The sequence below is a fragment of the Opisthocomus hoazin genome, chromosome 6 (assembly GCF_030867145.1).
Source record: "Opisthocomus hoazin isolate bOpiHoa1 chromosome 6, bOpiHoa1.hap1, whole genome shotgun sequence".
NCBI classification, from domain to species: domain Eukaryota; kingdom Metazoa; phylum Chordata; class Aves; order Opisthocomiformes; family Opisthocomidae; genus Opisthocomus; species Opisthocomus hoazin.
In genome coordinates this window covers 47,953,078-47,974,353 of record NC_134419.1, presented here as the reverse complement: position 1 = coordinate 47,974,353, position 21,276 = coordinate 47,953,078, and the positions used below count along the sequence as shown (strand labels likewise).

Below are 21,276 nucleotides of genomic sequence, written 5' to 3'. Positions count from 1 at the left end.
CAATACTATATAAAGTGATTCTTCTCTTCCTATGCTAAATCATGAAAGAACACAACCCCCCTCCAATGCCTGCCGTATGTTCAGGAATGGCTGGAGGTCTTATGACTGAGAACTCACCTCAGAGTTTTTGCTTTTACCAGAGTACGCTTTAGTCCAGTCCAGTGGACTATAGTCAGACCTCTAGGATTTGAGTGCTGTAAATTGTTCACCTGTTTAGCAAGGATCTATGTTAGTCAATGAAATGGGCATATCAATATTTACTTTCCGAATCAGCAAAGGGACTGTTAAAGCTAACTGTGCCTTAATCTACCACACATAAACACCATTAAAATCAATATGACTTAGCATATGCTTTAGTTTTAGTTACTGTAAGCTTCACGTCCTTATCAGGTTTGACAGAGTTTGTGTAACCAGTTATAACGAGTTATTACACCGGTTCTTACAGACCTGCAACCTTATTTTATACCTTGTCATCTATAAATGCTTCTGGAAACTTGCCCAGTTTTCAGAAATGAGTTTTATTAATAGAATTTACTTTAGAAGTGAATTTAATCTCATTTGTTATTTCCAGTTAGAGCTCACACTCAGTTTTTAAGCCGCCTTTCAAGAATAAAGCAGCTTCCAGGCACAAACAGAAAGAAAAGAAAGCAACCAAAGGGATATAACAAAGGAAGGCAAACTAGGCCTAAAGGTACTAAATTTCCTTTAGAATGAGGAGGAAAGTAATATGATCAGTATTTGTGTTAACTTTGAGGTCTCAAATGTCTGCTGGTTGCTTTTAAAAATATTTCATACAGCTTTTCTGATTCCCCCCCTAAAAAAAAAAATCTTAGAAGTTTTTCCCCCTTCATGGGTGGTAGGAATGAGAAAGATACCTCCTCCCATTCTGTTTCTGTGCTACTCGTTAATAGGGATACCTGTCTTTTGGTGAGCAGAGCCTGGAAGGGACCTTTGTCGTCTGCCTTGGACATTCAAAGGTCATTCTTGTCTAAGTACAGCTGCTTTTGCAGAGGAGTCCCTTCTTTGAACAGATGATTGCTGTGACAGGCTTGCTTCACAAATGTATAATCCTCTCACATAAATTTTATGCTGGAACCATTAGCAAGATCAACATATTTGGTGTCAGTAGATATTCCTCATAAAAAATACATTTGATTTTACTTACTAATCTTATCACAGCCCTTGCAGCTTTTTTCCTTCTGTCTAAAGAATAAGAAAAAATTTGCAACAAAACATTCCTATAATGGAACAGCCCTTTATTGTGTAGATACAATAGATAAAATTATTTGGCTTTTTATCTAGCTAAAGGGAAGGGTAACAAGATGGCATAGTCATTGCATTTTGTTATTTCTCACATCATTTACTTTTGGTGCTAGTTAAAGCTTTACTGAAAAATTTCTAAATAGTTGTCCCTTAGCAAAAGACAGTTCAACTAGATACTTTTCTAGTAATTTTACTGATATAATCCTGAAAAAAGCCTGAATATCTGTATTCTTTCACCACACTTGAAATAAACATATTTTTAGTTTAGAGGCTTCATGCAAAAATATTGAAAGGGACCTATCAAGAGACTTACTTTGACATTTCTTTTCATGCAAAAAATCAGAATTTATGCTTTTCATATTACTCAAAGATATAATATCAGTTTTTGTACAGGCAAGATTATCCATTCTCTGACTAGCTTTAATGTTAATGTTCATGCAGATTACTTCTAGAAAGTAAGCTTCCTACACACCACTAATGAGTTTTCAGATCCATTAGTCTGTTATGTATTACTGATATCAAGCATTAGTGATTAACGCTTTAAGTAGATTTATTTCTGCCCCTAGAAAGTAAGGGACTGGCACCTCTTGATACTGTTCATAGATGACTGGTATGTTACTGCTTGCTTTAGTTCCTTGCTAAGTCTCCTTCCCTTCCTCTGCTCTTGTCTGCCCCCTGTGCAACTGAACTGTTCTCCTCTTTACTACATTTTTCTAATACTTGGTTAGATGTTAGGTGCTTTCCATCCACCTTCTAGTAAGAGGAATTTGCACCAAAATCTGGAATGTATAAGGCACTACAAAAATGGAAAACTCATGCATGTGCAGTAGTATTTTTTCAAAGATAACAGGGTCATGTTTCATGTTCACTGCTCCTTCCAGAGCCTGACTCTGCCACCGGCCACAAGCTGCTCTGTCTCTGGCTGCTGCTGCTCTCCAGGAACCACAGTCTGCTGCTCTAAGGAGACCGAGAGCCAAGCATTCCGTATGAAGTGGAGCGGAAAGTTCTGCAGGTGGGGACAGGTTGTTAAAAATGTTTTCTTGGTAATGACTCTGAAGAAAGAAGATTGAAATTAATCTAAATCAACTGAGTAGTACCCATCTTCTGGTAAATAAATCGGTCAGTGTAAAGTACCCTGAATTTAAACAGTGTCAGTCTCCTGCCTCATACAATAATTCATTCTTTCCTTGGCACTAATACATTCTCTTTTCACTCATCACCTAATGATAGTACATTACATGACAGAAGGAGGAGAGGGGTTATTATCTCATTTCTGTTAGCAGTAACTTTTCCTCCTTGTTGGTTCTCTCCCCAGCTTCTGGACCTTACACGAGATTTCAGAATACACAGGAGGACATTGAGGTACCCTGTTCCCATGTAAGTGGCAACCCATGAGAGACTGTAATCTAAAATGACTTTGTCTCTTTAAGTACACAAGCTACTTAGCATTTACTGTCAGAGCTATATGGTTGCAAAGCAATGCATTTCTAGGTGTATGGTTAGAAATACAACTGTCACTTGCCCAAGATATTTTGGACCTCAGGACTCCGATGGAATCTTAAAATACTGCAAGGAGTTTCCTTTAGTAATACTTTTTCCTACTTTCTTTCTTTCTTTTGCCTATCCTAAACCAAGAAGTCGGAGACAATCTGTGCAAACTCTTTTGAACTCCATCCACCAGACCTATGAGAACAAGCCTTTGATTTCAAGGTAAAAACAGTTGCTATTAATTTATATTAATACACAAGCAATATTAATTTGGAAAATATCTATTTGCTCCCAGGTAAATAATTATAGAAAAATGTATGCCCCCTAAGATTTAGGATTTCTAGCTGCCAACTTAATAGCAAACCAAAGAGAACAGTCAAAAGATCCTATTTCTTTCTATCACTCTCCTAGCAACCTCAAAGAAAATGCCACTTGAAATAGAATTTTTTATTTTCTCCCAGTCTCATTGTATTCCTCCTTGGTGAAGCAGAGGGGTTCTGCAGTATAGCCAGATTACAAGGATCCGTTCTCATTCAAACCTGGTTTGTCCCCTTGTATGACAAGAGAGAGTGTCACCACAAATGAAAGTCAGACCCCCGGGCAAATTCAAATTTCAAATGTTGAACTGTGCTGCTCTCTTGAAGAACATATGGTGAACTGTCCTCTTCCACAGCAGGAAAGCTGTACGCCAGTGCATCTGCTGACCTCTGGGAAACTCAGCTATGGAATTGTCCTCCCTGTCTCCTACTAAAGATACACTGATCTTGATCATGAGTGGGAGATACGAAGATACAGTTAAAAATCAGGAGTACCTCTGGCAAATTCAGGGCTTCTATGATAAATTATCTATTTGTTGCATGTTCGTTTGCTAATAACATGCACTATGTCAGAATAGCACTCCTAGTTTTGACACAGGTCATTTTGTTCCTCCCTAATATCTGGCCTGGCTCAACCCCTGCAAATTGATCAACTTCATTGTTTAGCTCCAGCAGTAGAAGCTCTTGTTTTTAGACTCAATAACACCACATTTCTATAGAGAAACAACTTAAATAAGTCATCACAGAAATGTGAAAACAGGAGTGAAAGCAATCAAATTACACAATGCAATGATTTTGTATTTGCATTAATCCTGTTATTTACTGGAACTGTTTGGAAATTATTTCACTAGATCCAGCACTGCTGATTTTTACTAGCTTTTCTTGCAGACATGAAGATTCTTTAAGATTACTTTAGGAACAGATGCAGTAATTTTCCTGCATTATCTGTCACTACAGCGGTAAGTCTCTTAAAATTTATTTTCACTGGCACTGGTCCATCATGAAGACTTTGAGGTTTTTAGGTATTGAAGGAGAGATTTGTGTTTAACGTAGCATTCTAATACACTGTTTCCTAAAAAGGAAACTCTTTCAATACACAGAGCAGTCTCCTGCATGGTTTGAATGTACAACATTTAAGTATTAGAGGCTACGGTTGAAGTGGTATGTGAAGTAGTTCCAATAACAATGGAAAGCTCAAGACTAATTCAAAGTCCTGTTTCTTGGGTCCACTAGTACTAGTGAACAGCAAAAGTAAAGATGTGAAACAAAGCCAGACCCCAGCGTAATGAAATGTTTTCACATGTGCTGTATTTCTCCCATAGCTATGTCCTGAGAGTGGATTCAACTCAGCTAACCTTTGTGAGAGTTTTACACCTTGTCTCTGCTAGTCATCTGTGCCCTCTCTGTAGTGTGGAGACAGTTAGGCAGCCCCTGAGGGTGGCTTGTCCTGGCTGATCTTAGACTGTCTCTGAACCGGATGACTTGCTTGATGGAGGCGTTTAAAGAGGGCACACAGCTAGCTCAGAAGAGACAAGTAAGTTTTCAATGACTGAGGCCGTTTAAGATGAATTCCCACTTTTCTAAGGTCTGCATAAAAATTCCTTGTCAATCATAAGAATTTAATCTGTTGTGATTAAAATTCATTTTACAATGCCAGGAAGCTGCTACAGGAGCCCTAGGAGATGTCCAAACATTTGTGTCACTTATGCTTAATGTGGATACAGATTCTTTTGGCCTGAGAGCTGTTTTTTCTTGAACTTCCAGTGGGTATGTTCCATAGTATCAGATATTAGCATTTGTGCTGGTGCCAGCTAGAGGTTTCCTCTTCAATGGAGAAAGACAAAAATGAAGCCGTGTGAAAGCTTCATATGAGCTAGGTAAATGCTTGCCTCTTTACAGCTTGCTGACAAGCTTCAAACTGAATGAGTAGTATTTGGCAGACAACACTTTCTTACAATACAGAGGTCAGTTGTGTGAAAATAGTTAATTTGCATAAAACTTCAAATTTGCTGACAATAATAGAAAAGTGAAATAGGACAGAGGAAAAAAATAATCTTTAAATCTGACCCCAACTTCAGAGATTAAGAAAGCACTAGCTTGTGTAATATATGTTACTTTCCCTGTTTTTTTAATACAAACTGTTTAACATATTGCAAAGAAATAAACCATCATCTAGGCTTTGTGAGAAATTGCCCAAGTCAGTTGAAAACTTGCTAGTATTATTCCAAATTTGTATTTAGCACGCCACTCTTTTCTCAAAAGATATTTTACCTGGAGACTACTTCAGTTTCAACACAGTACTTCGCTTCTGAAATTCAGTAAAGGGGAAATGAGAAATTTGTATTATAGCTGACAAATAATGTTCTTTATTCCAAGTTGTTGAAAAAGGACAGAAGAAATGTCAGCTTTTCTGTACCTGCTTTTTGTACTAACAATTGACATTTAGGAAAAGCTATAAACAGTTCAAGCCTCTGGCAAAACATGGCAAACATCTGCTGTAAACAAAAATCTTTGGTAGAACTCTAGATACTGCAGTCTAGCCTGAAGAAAGATTTCTGCCTTAACCCTCCAATGCAGAAAAGTTTCTAAACAGCTGGACTACTGTAACTGAAGACCTGCAACTGTTCCCTGAAGAAAGGAAAGACCAAGAGGGAACTTGGTTTCTTTGTCCTGTTCAATTGAGACAAAAGCATCAGATGCTGAAGAGAAGAAATGGTTCAGAGATGGCTGAAAGGCCTTGGAAGGTAATCACGACTTATTCAATGCCAGGGCTACATGGACCCGATTCTGAGAAGTCCAGACTGCCAGGCTGACATGCTCCTGGCCTGCAGGAACGCAGGCACTGCAGGAGGACAACCTGCTTGAAATTCAGGTTCAGTTTGATAGCGAACATAGTTTAAGTGCTGATCTGCACATAACTGTCACAACAAAAATTACACTGCTCTTACTTTACATCTCATGCTATGCAAGTCCAGTATGTGGATATTCTTATTCTTTTTGTCTTAAAATAGCAAATCAATATCGTGCTATAATTATTTTCTTGTCTTCAGCTGAAGAGGGACACAGAATCACAGAGTGGTCAGGGTTGGAAGGGACCTCTGTGGGTCATCTAGTCCAACCCCCCTGCCAAAGCAGGGGCACCTACAGCAGGCTGCACAGGACCTTGTCCAGGTGGGTCTTGAATATCTCCAGAGAAGGAGACACCACAACCTCCTTGGGCAGCCTGTTCCAGTGCTCCGTCACCCTCAGAGTGAAGAAGTTCTTCCTCTCAGATGGAACTTCCTCTGTTTCAGTTTTGCCCATTGCCCCTTGTCCTGTCGTTGGGCACCACTGAAAAGAGTCTGGACCCATCCTCCTGACACCCACCCTTGAGATATTTGTAAGCGTTTGTAAGGTCCCCTCTCAGCCCTCTCTTCTTCAGGCTGAACAAGCCCAGCTCCCTCAGCCTTTCTTCATAGGGGAGATGCTCCAGTCCCCTCATCATCCTCGTAGCCCTCTGCTGGACTCTCTCCTCATCTTTCTTGAACTGGGGAGCCCAGAAGTGGATGCAGTACTCCAGATGGGGCCTCACTAGGGCAGAGTAGAGGGGGAGGAGAACCTCAACCTGCTGGCCACACTTCTCTTAATTCACCCCAGGATACCGTTGGCCTTCTTGGCAGCAAGGGCACACTGCTGGCTCATGGTGAACTTATTCACTAGGACATCGAAGTCCCTCTCCGCAGAGCTGCTCTCCAGCAGGTCAGTTCCAGGTGCATGGGGTTGTTCCTCCCCAGGTGCAGGACCCTGCACTTGCCCTTCTTGGACTTCATTAGGTTCGTTTCTTCCCAACTTTCCAGCCTGTCCAGGTCACGCTGAACGGCAGCACAGCCTTCCAGTGTATCAGCCGCTCCTCCCAGTTTTGTGGCCTCAGAAAACTTGCTGAGGATACACTCTGTCCCTTCACCCAGGTCATTGATGAATAAGTTGAACAAGACTGGGGCACCCATGCTTCCAAGCACATTTGCACATCATGTGAACTGGTAAAAGGCTTCAGTTAAAGTAAACGTGGTTATTTTGATAAGTGATGTAAATGAGCCCCATATGCCCTGAAAGCACACAGAAGTTTCACGGCTATTTCCTTATTGTATGAGTTTCCTTGGGCAGTCAACAGCCTTCTTGTTCCAGAATAACACACCACAGCCAAAATCATCACATACCTTTTTGCTAACATCAACTAAAAGAATTTCTAGTGGAACTGCTTAGTAATAAATGCTATAAAAATACATGTGTATGTATTTCTTTATATAGAGGAGGAGAGGAATTGCTATTGACTACAGAACATCAGTAAAGATGCTACTCATAACTCAGAATATTAATTTTATTAAAGAGCGTTTATTTTAACTGGTGAAATCTTACGTATGTAAAATGGATTAAACTGAGTTTAAAATTTGGGTTTTTTTAACAGGTATGGGGAAAGAAATGCTTTGGTTGTGATTTCTCAAGTAGCAGGACAGGAAAACAACTTGCAAATTGCTGGACAAAGAAAATAACCTATTTAATTTGATATTTAGTACATTTGTATTTCAACAAAGGAGGTATTAGTATACGGGAATTTTCTGGGAACAATATACTTTGGTTACCCTTTGCTCATGTCTACAAAGTCAACAAGATATAATTAAATCTTATCAAACTCTGAATTATATTATTCCAAAATTATTACAGGAGTTCATAACCTGGGAATGAATAAACACATGGCTAACTCCTCATGTCAGCATTCACTTTTGGGTTAGGTTCTTTGTGACAGGAGAGAGATTTTTCAGACTTTTATCCTCCTAAGATACGGGTGTTTTTTTTTTCCTGGAAGCTGCATTCTTAGTTCATTAGTGTGGAACTGTTGTTTTTGTATTATCTGTATTAGACTTTTTGACTCCTGCACTGCTGTTCTGGCTGATAGACCCCAGTCAACATGGAAGAATTCACTTTCCTTCCTACATTCAGAGTCACAGAACGGCTGAGCTTTGATAGTGCTGCTTTAAATCATCTCTTCCACCCCCTTGCTCAAGCAAGGGCAGCTACATCAGTTTGCTCAGGACTGTATGCAGTTGGGTATTGAATATCCCTAATGATGGAGATTCCGTAACCTCTCTGGTCAACCTGTCCCAGTGTTTGACCACCTTCACAGTAACAAGTGTTTTCTTGTGTTCAGATGGAAATTACTGGTTTTAAATTTGTGCCATTTGGCTCTTGTCCTGTCTATCTCATTCTTTGCATTAAAGCAAAGAATCTGAAACAATAATTTTATTGTACAATATTTGTTCTGATAATGACTATCTCAATAACAGCTGCACTGAACAATCAAATGGCTTCAACCAAGTTAAATCTAGTTCTCCAGAAGCATTAGGTTAGTATAGCTTTATAATAATGTGACTAGCAACACAAGTATGCAGGTGAAATGTCATGGGGAGAGAAAATAGCATGTTTATTTAGACATATGGCAAAGATGTCTGTTTTTTGACTTCCAGTAGCAGCCAGAAATAGGAGTTACAGACTTTTTTTGGTACTCGGTCCTGCCCAGTCACTAGTATGTCTTAGGGAAAATCTTTTACAACACTTATTTTTCAAATGTATCTACAGCTAGGAAAAATAAACTCTGCTAAAAGAGCATATTTGTGCCACAGTCATTGTTACATTTCATACCGTAAATTGCTAACACAAGTACTGACATTTGAAGTCCTTTTAACAGTACACAGCCACCATGATCAAGGGAAACTGCTGAGTTTCATCTCAGCTCATATATCATCAGAAAAGTTTCTAGCTACATGTGACTGAAAACTGTTCTTCCTAGAGAAATGGTAGAAATCTTCCATAACCCAGCTCAGTTGCTTAATTCCAGATAGGATTCAACAGAAATGCAGTACTTGTATGTTTGCACAACCTAGAACCGATAACAGAAAGCAAAATGTACCATCACTGGGATATGGAGTATGCACCATTCCATAGTAAAGCTAGAATTTTCCTCTCTCAAATTTTTTTCCCCAGTCTCCTAAAGCCCTGTTTTCCAATTCCCACTTCTTTTGTTGAAGTGCAAACCTTTTGTCTCAGAGGGCCAAATAGTTTGTGCTTTACCCTGTTTGTCACACACGTTGCCTACTATTGTATTTAATGTCCTTCCACAAAAGCTGGCGTAAGTTCAATGGCAATACAACTCATTATGACACTGGAAAATCAGCTGCACATGGTACCTGTGGGCTGGATTACAGCTGCCCCTCTCCTTTGTCTCTCCACATGACACAGCCTTTGTTTTTAATGTGTTTTATGTTTCTGATGTAGTTCTATGCATTTTGGGGAGGGATACTGTCAAGTCAGGAAAACATACCATTATTTCTGTTGGTATTTGCTGTAACTGTTATGGTGTAAAGACAGGCTGTGCAAGCTTTGCAGGTAAGTATCTTTCATTAGATGAACTGGCATAATTGGACAAAATAAATACTTTTCAGACATACAGAAATTAAAGCGTGGTAACAAGTTGGCAGGGCAGGTAAAATCAGCAGCTTTCAAAACTAAAACCAAATAGCAAATAATTCCTCAGAGTTTAGTTAGGTAAGTACCCTGCACAAAAGACCACCAGCATCTTTGAGTTCTACATATGCACTTTCAGAAAAGTGCATCAAGTGATCTCACAGTAAGTATACAGGTGAAATTCCAGAACCAACGTTGCAAAACGCATGTGCAAGGATGATCATTAAGGGACTAAAATACCCAGCTCCCTGTAGGTGAATATGTCTCATAGAATGATCTCTAATATGACCTCTCAATACAGATCATTAAACAAAATTTGTAAAACACCTTCCCGTTTGGGGACATACATATTTATAACTCTACTGGTTACCAAAAATTAAGAACTCGGTCCCAGTGGCATGGTTAGAGAATGAAAAATAGTTGTTCTTTTTAAAGCCTCCCCTCCATTATTTTTCTGTACTCAGTGAATTATGAAGAGCCTTTTACTGCAGTGATATCTACTTAGCAGAGGTAAGAAATTCAGTAGCAGCACTATCAAAGTACCACAAGAAAAGCCTGAGAAATAGCAGTGATTAGAAACTATTCCCAATATAACGAATGTTAATGTTGCATTACTTTGTTAGGTTGCTGGTTTTATTCAGCCTCTCAGTTCTTAAAGCGTAATTCTTACACAAAAACCATGTTCCTAAATCTTCAGCTAGTCATTCTAGGTGCTTCAGCTGCAGGCACTTCTCTGGAATGCCAATTTGAGTTCTGATCATCAAACCTTAAAAATTAGAGCTTTTAACAAGGCTATTTAGCATCTATTTAAAAAAAAATGTTGCATTAAAATCTGTCAACTAAAAATTCATAATAAGAGGAATCTTTCCTCCTCCAGTCGTTAGGAGAAAGGAGGGAAAGGCAGCTTGTGTCTCAGCTGGTTTGTTCTGGCAACGTTTTTGAAAGGCATTTGCATATCGTGACGAGAGTTGCTGAGCTGAGAACTGGTTTTGTAGTATGACTGTGTTTTAAATTATACAAGGCTTTCCAATAGAGGGTGCATAGGCTTTCAGATTTCTGTACTTATGCTCAAGCTGAAGAGTAATTTGGCTTGGACCAAAATAACTTCATGGTTCAGAATGCAGCCTTTCTTTTCCCTGACTTTTATGTAGCTTGAAACTACATTCTTACTTACATCCAGAATCCTTTTACAAACCCACAAAATCCCCATCAATGTTTGATTTAGATCACTGAAATATGGTTTGTGAGGCACAGATTTGTTGAACTGCATACTGATGGAGTTTGAAAGAGTCTAGGGAAATCTCACCATGTTCTTCAACTCTTTCCTGACGTGCCGCTTTTAGCCACTGGATGTTGTGTTAGACAGACCTTTGAACTGACTCAGAATGGTCATTCTCATACTCTTCTCTTCTTAGAGATACTTGTTAAATACCAACATCTTCCTCTAATGCAACACATGATTTAAAATAATAGAGAAAAAAAAACCCCTCATGAAATCTCTTGCTCTAAACTTCCACAATGTCAGAAGATCCCAAGTCCAAATTTAAGATCCTAAATAAATGGTCAGATCGTAAATAGATATATAGGCTGACACCAGTGCAAGGCAGTAAGACTGTATTTAAGAAAATGTGCTCAATTATTAAGTATTTAATTTAACAGAAAGAATTTAGTAGTGAGAATTTAATAAGAATTTGAGACTCAGGGTCTGTCAGGGACCTGAATGCACTAACAGGTCTTAATTGCCCTGACCAGCTTCACCTGACACCCCCATCAACCCCCTCTATCCATGGGGCCAGGACTGCATTTAAGCTTGGGCCTGGGCTTGTGCTCCCTGCGTGAGCTTATCACAGTTATGCCTGTGCGTAGCTGTGGGCTTCACTGATCTGGTCCTGGGTATGGTCATTGACCCTGACTTGCTGCCTTTTGCTCCCACATTTGCTTCAGGCCTGCTTTGCTGGCATGGACTTACTTGCCTGATAGCCCAGACTCTCTGTTCATCCTAGCTAACATCCTTGGGTCTGCCTGGCTCACCCCACTCACGTGCTGTGGGATGGTGCCCTGGCTGTTCAGGTTTCTGCCCTCCTGGTTTATTATCATCCTCCTAGCACCTACAGAGCAGCTGGCCTTTGCTGTTCCCTGACATAGTCTAACACTCCTATTCTATTCTTAAATTCTTGCTTTTCTTTATTCTTAGTTCAGTCTTTGTTTGTTTGCTTTAGTGTTTTAACACCTAACTGACAATCTCAACACATTGCCATGAGAAAAGAAACGCTACTCTTTTTGCTCTACAGGTGTTGTCTCTGCAGTTGCAGTATCTACTGGAGTTGCAGCAGAACCGAGTCACTTGTTAAACCGTCCAGAAGTTCCCTGGAGAAGGAGGTCCTGTAGTGTTCTAATCAGCAGGGTGAATGGAAAAAAACTCTCAATTATTTTCCCACTGTAAAGCAGCTCTGGAGGGCTCATCCACAGACTACAGTCTGTCAGGTAACAAGTATTGCTAGGAAGAGAACGTACTTTGGCTTCTGCAGAGAGCTTGGAAACTCCTTCTGTGGCAGAATCTTCCCTGGGCAATTTGTACTAGCTTTGCAGCTGCTTTGTAACAGGGAGCCCAGATGCTCAAGCAGTAAGAGCTGAGTTACTAGATCCATGTTGACTTACGCTATCTGAGCAGCAGATCCATGATAAAAGTCCAAAACTGCTTAACTCTGTAAGGGCGATTGGACCTGGAAGCTTATTGTATGTTTTGTGGAATATTTATTTTGGCGAACCGCAAAATTGAGTCCTAACAGGTATACTGTTCCTTAATGTGAAAATTTTATGTTCAGAAAATAGGTTTGAGTTTCTTCGGTATCTAACTTCAGAATGCTGCCACAAGTTTATTTTTGTATTGTTTTTATGAAGAAACCAACATGATCATTGTTGACTTGGCGTCTGCAAGACACTAGAGCACCTTGAGATCACTGCAGTTGTCTGATGATGGTAACTAGTTCCGACTGGTGCACAAGAGTGTTTCTCTGTGAACTGCAAATTAAACAGCCCTGTTCTCTCACTTTAAAAGAAATCCTAGAAAGTAACTCTACCACAAGTAAATAAATTTGAAAACAAAAAGACTGAGTAGACTGCTAAGTATGTCCATAGTCTGGAATACAATAGCAACAGTTTGTACTGATTGCATGACTAGGATTTTTTTAACTTACCTTGACTTAAATTTGTGAAGACAGAAGTGATTGTATTTCTTATTACATCTTCTCCTTGACAATTAGTTACTATAAATAAACACTGAAAAAAATGTAGCATTTTCACCTCTCATTTCAAAGGCAGCAGTAATGCATTTATTCAGTAAAATATTCTTTGCGTAGTAAGGGCAAAGGCTTAACTTTTTGGCTGGGTAGAGTTTTTGCAGGGGGGAGCAAGAGAGGATGAGAATTCTACTTTTAGTAAATTAGATTTTGTTACTAAAGCTGCAAAAAGGGGTAAAAACACACACAGAAATTGTTTCTGTAATCAGGGAAAAATGCTTCTAAATATCCATTCTTTATCGAGGTGTTCTGCAGTCATAAGTCCCATTACTGAAACTCTGCTTAGAAAAAAGCACATTGATTTTTTTATTAGGAAAAGAAGTAGCTGATTCATTCACTCAGAAGCAAGATAAGGCCTGCATAAGTCTAATGTCCCTCATCATGGGATCCACTTGTTTATTATACAGGGAGAGGTCAGTCATTTCCTACTAGTGACATTCTTATGTTTCTGTTTGTACAAGAAGGAAACTGGTGGTGTGCAAAATAGCTCAACCGCTTTGGGGAATCAGGCCCAGAAATTAAGTCCATATTCACGGATGCATGTTTTTAATGTTTTGGCATTTCAGGCATATTTTTAGGCATCTTTAAAAGCACAGAGAATGCAGTGTCCAGCTTTCCCAATCATGTACATGAATTTCAGGATATTCTTTCAGTGAAAAATTCTTATGGTAAGTAGAGATGATGTGTTTGTCTGCTGTGCCGCAAAATTACTACCCAAATGTTTTCATGATTTGCAGCATCATCTGCAAGTCATGAACAGGAATGCCAGTTCCATAGGGAGGAGGCAGAATTATAAAAGTAAAGTGAGACATGTTAGTTTGGCTTTCTGAGGATCAGCACCAGTGTTCTTTATCGCTTTGGTTCATATAGGTTTGCTTTTGAGATGTTTGTTTATCCAGGAGGCTTTCTCTTTTGCTTTTTAAACTCTGAAAACAATCTTCAAACAAATGTTCACATTTTTATTAAAACCAAACCACAAGCTTCAATGGAGTTTTTATTGTAACCATACTGAACTACTCACCAATTCACCACCAAAACATCAAGCAGACTATATTTGTTAAGGAAATTCGTGACACTACCAGAGAACAGAAGCCCACCATATTTGCATTACTCTGACGCCTAGAAATATTAGGCAAGTCAAAGCATTATACCAGCACAGAATAAAAAGTTTCTGCTCCAAAGAGCTTGTTGTCAAAGTATAGGGAGACAATAAATGGAGGCATACTGGTGGGAAAGTAGCAGGTAACAGTAAGACAGCACTGACAATACGGCAGGCAGGCTCTGTGTGCCTGTAGCCCAGCTATTGCCAATGTCTCTTGTTGCCATTGCCTCCAGCATGAGGAACTGCATGAAGACAAGCAAATCATGCATGTTGGAAACTGTGTTCCGCGAATGATGGAAATGAGCATCACTGCCTGACAGGATGGGAGAGCTGGCAAGCCAATGCTGTCTGAAAGACAACAGGTAAGCTGAACACTGATATTGCATCAAGGCCCTTAGAAGTGAAGACCAGCAATATGATTTAATAGAAAAGGGGGAGTCAAAGAACTGGATGCATGGCAATAACACTCAAAGCAATGGGCTGGGAGAGGATAGGGTCAAGATGAAAAGGGCTTAGACTACATAGCCGCACTGGCACACTTGCATCCTGTCTGCAGGCTTGTGATAATTGCCCTGTACATTTCATTAATAAAGGCTGGAGAAAAAGGATGTCATAGCAACTGAAACAGAAGTCAGCAAGGATCCAGAGGAGGCATTTAGGAGAGCGGGTATTAGTAAAGGCCACACTGCAAAGTTAAACATAGAAGAATCTCTGTTCATTAGAGGCCTCACATGAACACTTGCGAAATCAATGTCCAAGGTGATGACAGGCTGGATGATAGCCTTAGCAGAAGAGTTTATAAAGAAATGGGTATATAGCTTTACATTGCTGTACATTGAGAAGCTCTGATTATAGAACTGTGGTGGATTCTCTTCTAGCTTAAGCATTAGGTCTGTTTGATTTTGGACTTTGTGTGAAAGGTTTCAAGTTGGAGCAAGGAGAAACTCCTCATAATGTCTCTGTTCTCAACGGTTGTGACAGAACCCTGCCCAGATCTTGAACATTGTTGTAATCTGAGCCAAATCCTGCTTCTGCTTCAGCTGCTGCTGGCCATTTTGTCTTGGGCAGGACACTTGTCACTGAAGTCTCAGCTAAAATATCCCCTAGTATTATTAATTTTCACTCACTTGTCAGGCTGTTTTCAGAAACAATTCAAATACAGCATATTGAAAATTCAGTGATGTTAGTGAGTGGTCTGTTTCTCCCTCCTCATCCTGCCCAAATTCCTGAAAGCCCTGGGCACAGCGCAGGCTAGAACAGCAAAGCACACGGCACCTCCAAGAGCTGTGAACTGCTGAGACTTAAGCTGCAGCCAGTGATAAAGCTGTCTGCTTATTAGTGCAGTAATATAATTTTCTCCTACCAGTGGATTGACAGTCATGTGGTTTTATGTTTTGTTTTGGTTTTTTTACAGAATCACTGATGGTGTTTCTAGAAAGCATAGGATTTCTTTCACAGGGATGTTGTAAGACAAGACAGTACGTGCCAGGAAAAATAGCTGTATAACTATCAGGGCAGTATATGTATTGTCTGTGGATCATTTGAAGACAATAGTGCTATTATCCCAAGAGAAAGATTATAATTCTTTAATATCAAATGAGAACACACTTTCTTTACCTTCTGGTTATCATGAACTATTATTTCTCAGATCCCAGAGTTTTCATTTTGATCGCTGTGTGTGGGTACAAATTGCTTCTTATTGTTCCTCTTCCCTTAGTCCTTTCATCAGAGATCTCTCTGTCTCCATTTCTGTCCTCTATCTTACCTATCAAGATATTCATGCAGCCCCTCCCCATGATGGGCTCTAGCCACTGAGTTCTTTCTATTTCAGAAGTAACTACTACATAAGCAGATGAGATTAAAAAACAAATAATCAAAACACAAATGGTACCAATTGTTCTTCCTGCAAGCAGTACAAACTCTCTATTCATGCTGACCCAAACCTGGCACTGCTGTCACTGGCCACTGTTTGCACCTCTAATGGCAATCAGTACTTGACTGGGGGAAAATGCTCGATAAATAGAATTTCTCTGCAATTTTATTTCTCACCCTTTCTCAGCAAATAATCCTTTTTTCATCTGAGTCCTATTCTACCTGGGAAACACACTATTATGCTGTATGTCTGCATAAGCCAATCTTTCGTAATGCCTGCTTCCAGCAAAGGCAACAAGGCAGCCTGGAGACCATCACGTGCTGACCCCACGTTTCAGCCCACTGCAGACTGAGTTGCCTGTGGCACAGACCTGATTTATTACAGGCAAGAGAGTAGCAAAGGAAGTTTCCTTTAAGTTTTGCATTGAATTCTTGCCTATAAGATGTGGAGGTTGTTCTTCCTGCAGTGATGCATCAACTTCTCTGTGGTTTTAAAAATGTTATTTCTCCCTGCCTACATAGGCGCCTAAACTGCACCAGCACAATCGGCTTTATTTCACACATGTGAGAAGGGCTGGAAAGGCTCTTATTTGGGAGCTGGTAGTAGGGAAGCTTCCAGCTGAAATTATCTGAGAAGAGTTTGGCTAACCAGAGTTTCCTGGAGAAGGGTAGGCTTTGCACAGAGGTTAATTTATAGAAGACAGGGAAGGATGAATCTGAGAACTCAGTCCACCAAACAAGGTGTAAGAAGCTTTTTTTTTGAGACACTGCAAATCCAACTTGGTTGATCTGGAGAGCTCTTTGCGTGACTACTTTGTCTCAGACTCTATGAGGAAGGACAAGAGGGACAGAGGAGGATTGACCTTTTCAAGTTGTGTGGGCTTGAAGCCATCAAGCACTAGAGTAAGCTGGAAATACTACTGGGGAAACTAAGGCAGGGCACCTGCTGGATTGTGTTTGGCCATGGAGCGGCAGTCTAATGCCATGTCAGAGAGCTAAATTCATACTGTTGAAGAGATCACTGATATAATCTTCTCATCTCAGTGGAAAAGGCTTTTTTTTTTTTAAAGTCTTACAAAAAAAATTTGTGTTTGAATGGACTTTTCTAAACCATCATTTCTGATGACCCTTCTATACTCAGTCCAGCCCTGGGATTCTCACTCTCCTTCTGTGGGGCTAAAGAGCCCCACAGTGTTACACGCTTGCTGGCTGCACTCTGCCGTTTGTGCTTTTGCTGTTCACTGCAGGTCTTGGCTACCCAGTAAAATTAGTACTACCTATGAGGTGAATTACTTGCTTCTACAGCTGAGTGGAAACCACATTGATTTGATTTACTGTTTTCTATTTTGTCTATTGATTTTTTGGGTAGTCCCAAGAGTATGGCCCCATAAGAGGTCATACAGAACTTTGTACTCTGTTTAACAATTTTATTTACAAAGGGTGTTCTTGACTCCTTGTCCCCTTACCAAGTTAGTCCAGGCATGAAGAACTAAATTTAATTTCTATGATTCACAGAGCACAAAGAAGATATATATTACACAAGTCTCTCCCTGCTTTGTTATTTGGGGTGCCAAAAATGCAGTACGCAGTCCGTGAACAGTAAGGAAGTGGGAGAGTTCCCATCCAACAGATCTTGGCTGTTAAAAGGCAAAAAGAACACAGATGGTTGAAAACAGATTTTTGTATAAAATGAGCAACTAGTTTTCACCTGCATATCACCTGCAGATAAGTTTGTTGCAGGTATCACTACAAAAGTAGGCCTCTGAAAATGCTTCTGAGAAACGTGGTTTGAGATGTTACAGCCACTGACAAGCAATACCACACCAGATACCCAGGACTCACAACTTCTGTACAGGAGGGACTGTGCGAGGAAGGCTGCTATGGACTCAGATTTTATAGTGTGGCATTGCCTTTTGAAAGGCAGATACTGAAAATGGATAGGGTCTCAAGTGAAAAGTCAGTCATTCCTCCCTTTATCCCATGACTTACAGGAAGACCTAGCACATCTAGAGGGCAAGCAGAGCATATTTTGAGGGTATCATTGTTATCTCCAAGATGTTTTACAGGGGTTATCACTGTCATTTTCCTCATCACAATGGGAAAAAAAAATCACACAACTTATTAGCAAGGCTTAGAAACACCCACCTTCCTTGCTTTGCACATTCCTTGCTTGTGGTAACTCAAATCATAGAATCATAGAATGCTTTGGGTTGGAAGGTACCTTTAGAGGTCATCTAGCCCAACCTCCATGCAGTGAGCAGGGACATCTTTAACTAGATCAGGTTGGTCAGAGCCCTGTCCAACCTGGCCTTGAATGTTTCCAGGGATGGGGCCTCCACTACCTCTCTGGGCAACCCATCCTGGAACTGTGTCTGTACTCAAAGAAGAGTGGGAGTTTACCTTTTGCATTACGGAGTAGTCAATTCCCCTTTCCTCATGCTGGCCTTGGAAACCTAGGCAATCTTTCAGAAAATTTAAGGAAGTCCAGGAGAGCATTTGTAAATATGATTCAGGGACATTAATGCCTGGCTGAACATACCCCTAGTCTTCTAACTCTCTTAGCATTTCCCAACAGCAGTTTGTTTGTCTTCTAAGCAGTAGATTACCTGTTCTTTCAGTCCACTCTGTATTCCTGCAGATGGGCTAAAAGCTAATTCCACACAGAGCTCCCAGCCAAAGAAGAGGACGCTGTTCCCATTCACTCATAGTGAAAGAACTCTTCTGCTCATTTGGACTTTCATTAAATTTTACAAATGCATTACCTTTCCCTTGTCCTATTAGCCAATTTTCTCAGTTTCCTGGAAGGGAAAGTACATGGTCTTTCTGCTGTTTCTGCCTGTAGTTTATAAAAATGTATGGGCAGAAGTTAATTATCAGTAGCAAGAGGTGCAGGTGAAGGTCAGGACTCTCCAACTGGGAAGGACGTTCTCATCATACTTCAACGTGACAGAATTCAGAGATGAATTCTGGGCAGGTTTTCTTTTCCCCAGAAGTGACTGGAGGGCAATTCAGATCTGGGCCATAAGCTGGGTGGGCTCCCAATGTGTTTTACACACAAAACTGTGGCAGAAATGTCTGAAAATTTTAGGACGAGCTGGATGGCTTTAAAAAGTACCTGCAGTCATGAACTGATAATTTTTCTCCATTAAGCTTCCCAGAGATATGTCAGAGGTAAGCTTCTGGTGGAGAATAAACAAGGGAGAGACAGAGGGCAAATTCTCCTCCAGATCCATAAGTCTAGCATTCTGATAACTTTAAGTGAAATAGCCTTACCTATACAGAAAAAAAAATAGTTTGAATTAGTCTCTCTGGTTTAATACTGCATAAAAAACAAAAGCAAATCTGAGAGAAAAAAAAGTTTTGTGAATGACTTGCTATTATATGTCTTTGACTTCCAAAGCCCTAGGTGCAGAGAATGAGATGCCTCATAGTTCACACCTTGTGCAGTTCTAGGACATGACTCTTCTCCTTCCATGGAAGCTGAGGCATTGCATATAAAATAGGTCAGCTGAATCGCCTCTAGCAATTGGCTGTAACACATGATCAGACAACTGTCATCACATGAGAACATTTCCATAGGACATGAATCTTAGTGTTAGGCCCTAATTTTCAGAAATAATTTCACCTAGCTTGCAAGTGCTTAGCATTCACAAAAACAGGCCCCAGAGGTTGAGGAAGTATACCAAATCAATAGCCCTCTTTGGACTAGCATTCATATCTCACGGGAAAAAGTTTCTTTTTCTCCTTTATACTGCATGTTCTTTCATAATATACTCTCAGGAGATGCTGAACTAATGAAATTAATCTATCTGGGAAGGCATTTACAACAACGCCAAATCTAATGAAGCAAGAAGTCACGTAGTTTCTATAATGTCTCATTTACTTTAAAAAAGTCCTCATTTATTCCATGGTTTTATTACTCTGCCAAACATATTATGGGCTCCCCTAAAAATGCCAAAAATTGGATGTTTCCAGGCTAACTGGAAAGGAAATATTTTCAGTGCATTGACTTGTTATTAAGATAAGAGGAAATATGAAGGAAGAAAAATTTAATCTGTAACCCAGAGAAAAGGAAAACTTAATGTACAAGCTGTATGTAAACAGATTAAGTGTCGGCATTGCACGAAACTAAGACATGGAGCAGAACACCAAGAGGACTTGAGCAAAGAAAATGAGAATACCAAGTCAAAAAACACCTCTGTTCTACTATTTATACCTGTTCTTGAATGTCTCAAACTTTATGTCTTATTAGTTTGATAAGAGCAGGACGTAACTGTATTCAACTTCTTTGAACACAAAGTTCACACAAATGGGAGATCTCCCACTGTCTCCTTTCTCTACACTTCAATCATTAAAATGTACTTTCTGCTGTACTCCCTTGCTAAGATTTATTTGAACATAGTACGAGCTTTTGCCAGTTTCACGTTGTGGCTTTCTGTAATGGCATCTCCTGCCTTTTTAGCAGTAAAATGCAAAATTATCTTCCAAAAATGTGCTGTCCCTCAAAATGCCCAACACCATAGTTTGCTGCCTCATACCTACAGCGTGATGCACGCAAGCACTTTGCATGCAGGAACACAGAGTGATGGATTCGGAGTTCACATCAATTTCTTTTGAAGTATGTACCATTAATGCCACATCCATCCTCGCCCTGATATTCATGTGTCTGATGTCACACATAAAGAAGAGGGGAAGAGCACACCATAGAAAATGACCATAGAATCTCAGATATTGACAAAATTTAAAATTGTCAGGTGATCAGCCACCTCTGGGCTCAGTTCTGCCACAGCTAGTTTAAATCTGGCTTAGTTATGTCTGCCTAACACTGCAGGGCAGAGATACTCGACGAAATCTCTCTGCCTTTCACAACAGGTCTGCTTATAATTAATTGTTTTCAAGGTCTCACAGTTTAAGAGCCTGTAGAGTCTAAGAAGTGTCTCCTCCGCTTAATGTTCAGTGGCCTGGTGACAAAAAGTAAACGCTACCTTCCTTAAATGACTATCAAGGAAGGGGAATCTGCAGCACTATGGGCGAGTGCCTTTGATATAGAGGCACAGCTGCTGTTTGTGCAAAGAGATGCAATCCCTTTTTCCTCAGTTTAGGGTGAGGTGCTGCAAGTGCTAATTTAGGGAAAGGTACGTGACAAAGGGAATTCGCGCACAGCTGGGGGAATACAGTTCCTGATGTTACTGTCACAGCCTTCTCACAAAGGCTTTCCAGAAACAGTTCACACCATCTATTTTTACTACCAACTGCAATGAAGCTAATAGCTTGTATTAAGGTCCTTTTGACGGTGGGTGGAAGGCCTAAACTCTGTGATATTCAGGCTGCAGTATCTGCTGAACAGCTTTTTCACACTCTGTGCCTAATTCTCTATTGCAATTAAGCTTCACTTTACCACGGTAATGGGCCTTCAACTGGGAATACAGCAATTCAT

General features: G+C 40.1%; 1 protein-coding gene across 1 annotated transcript in view; it reads right to left on the bottom strand.

Annotated features, from left to right (window-relative positions):
- The window catches only part of WAPL (WAPL cohesin release factor), a 163,030-nt gene that overhangs the window by 98,266 nt on the left and 43,488 nt on the right, over positions 1 to 21,276 (bottom strand). The gene's annotated exons all lie outside the window — the stretch shown is intronic.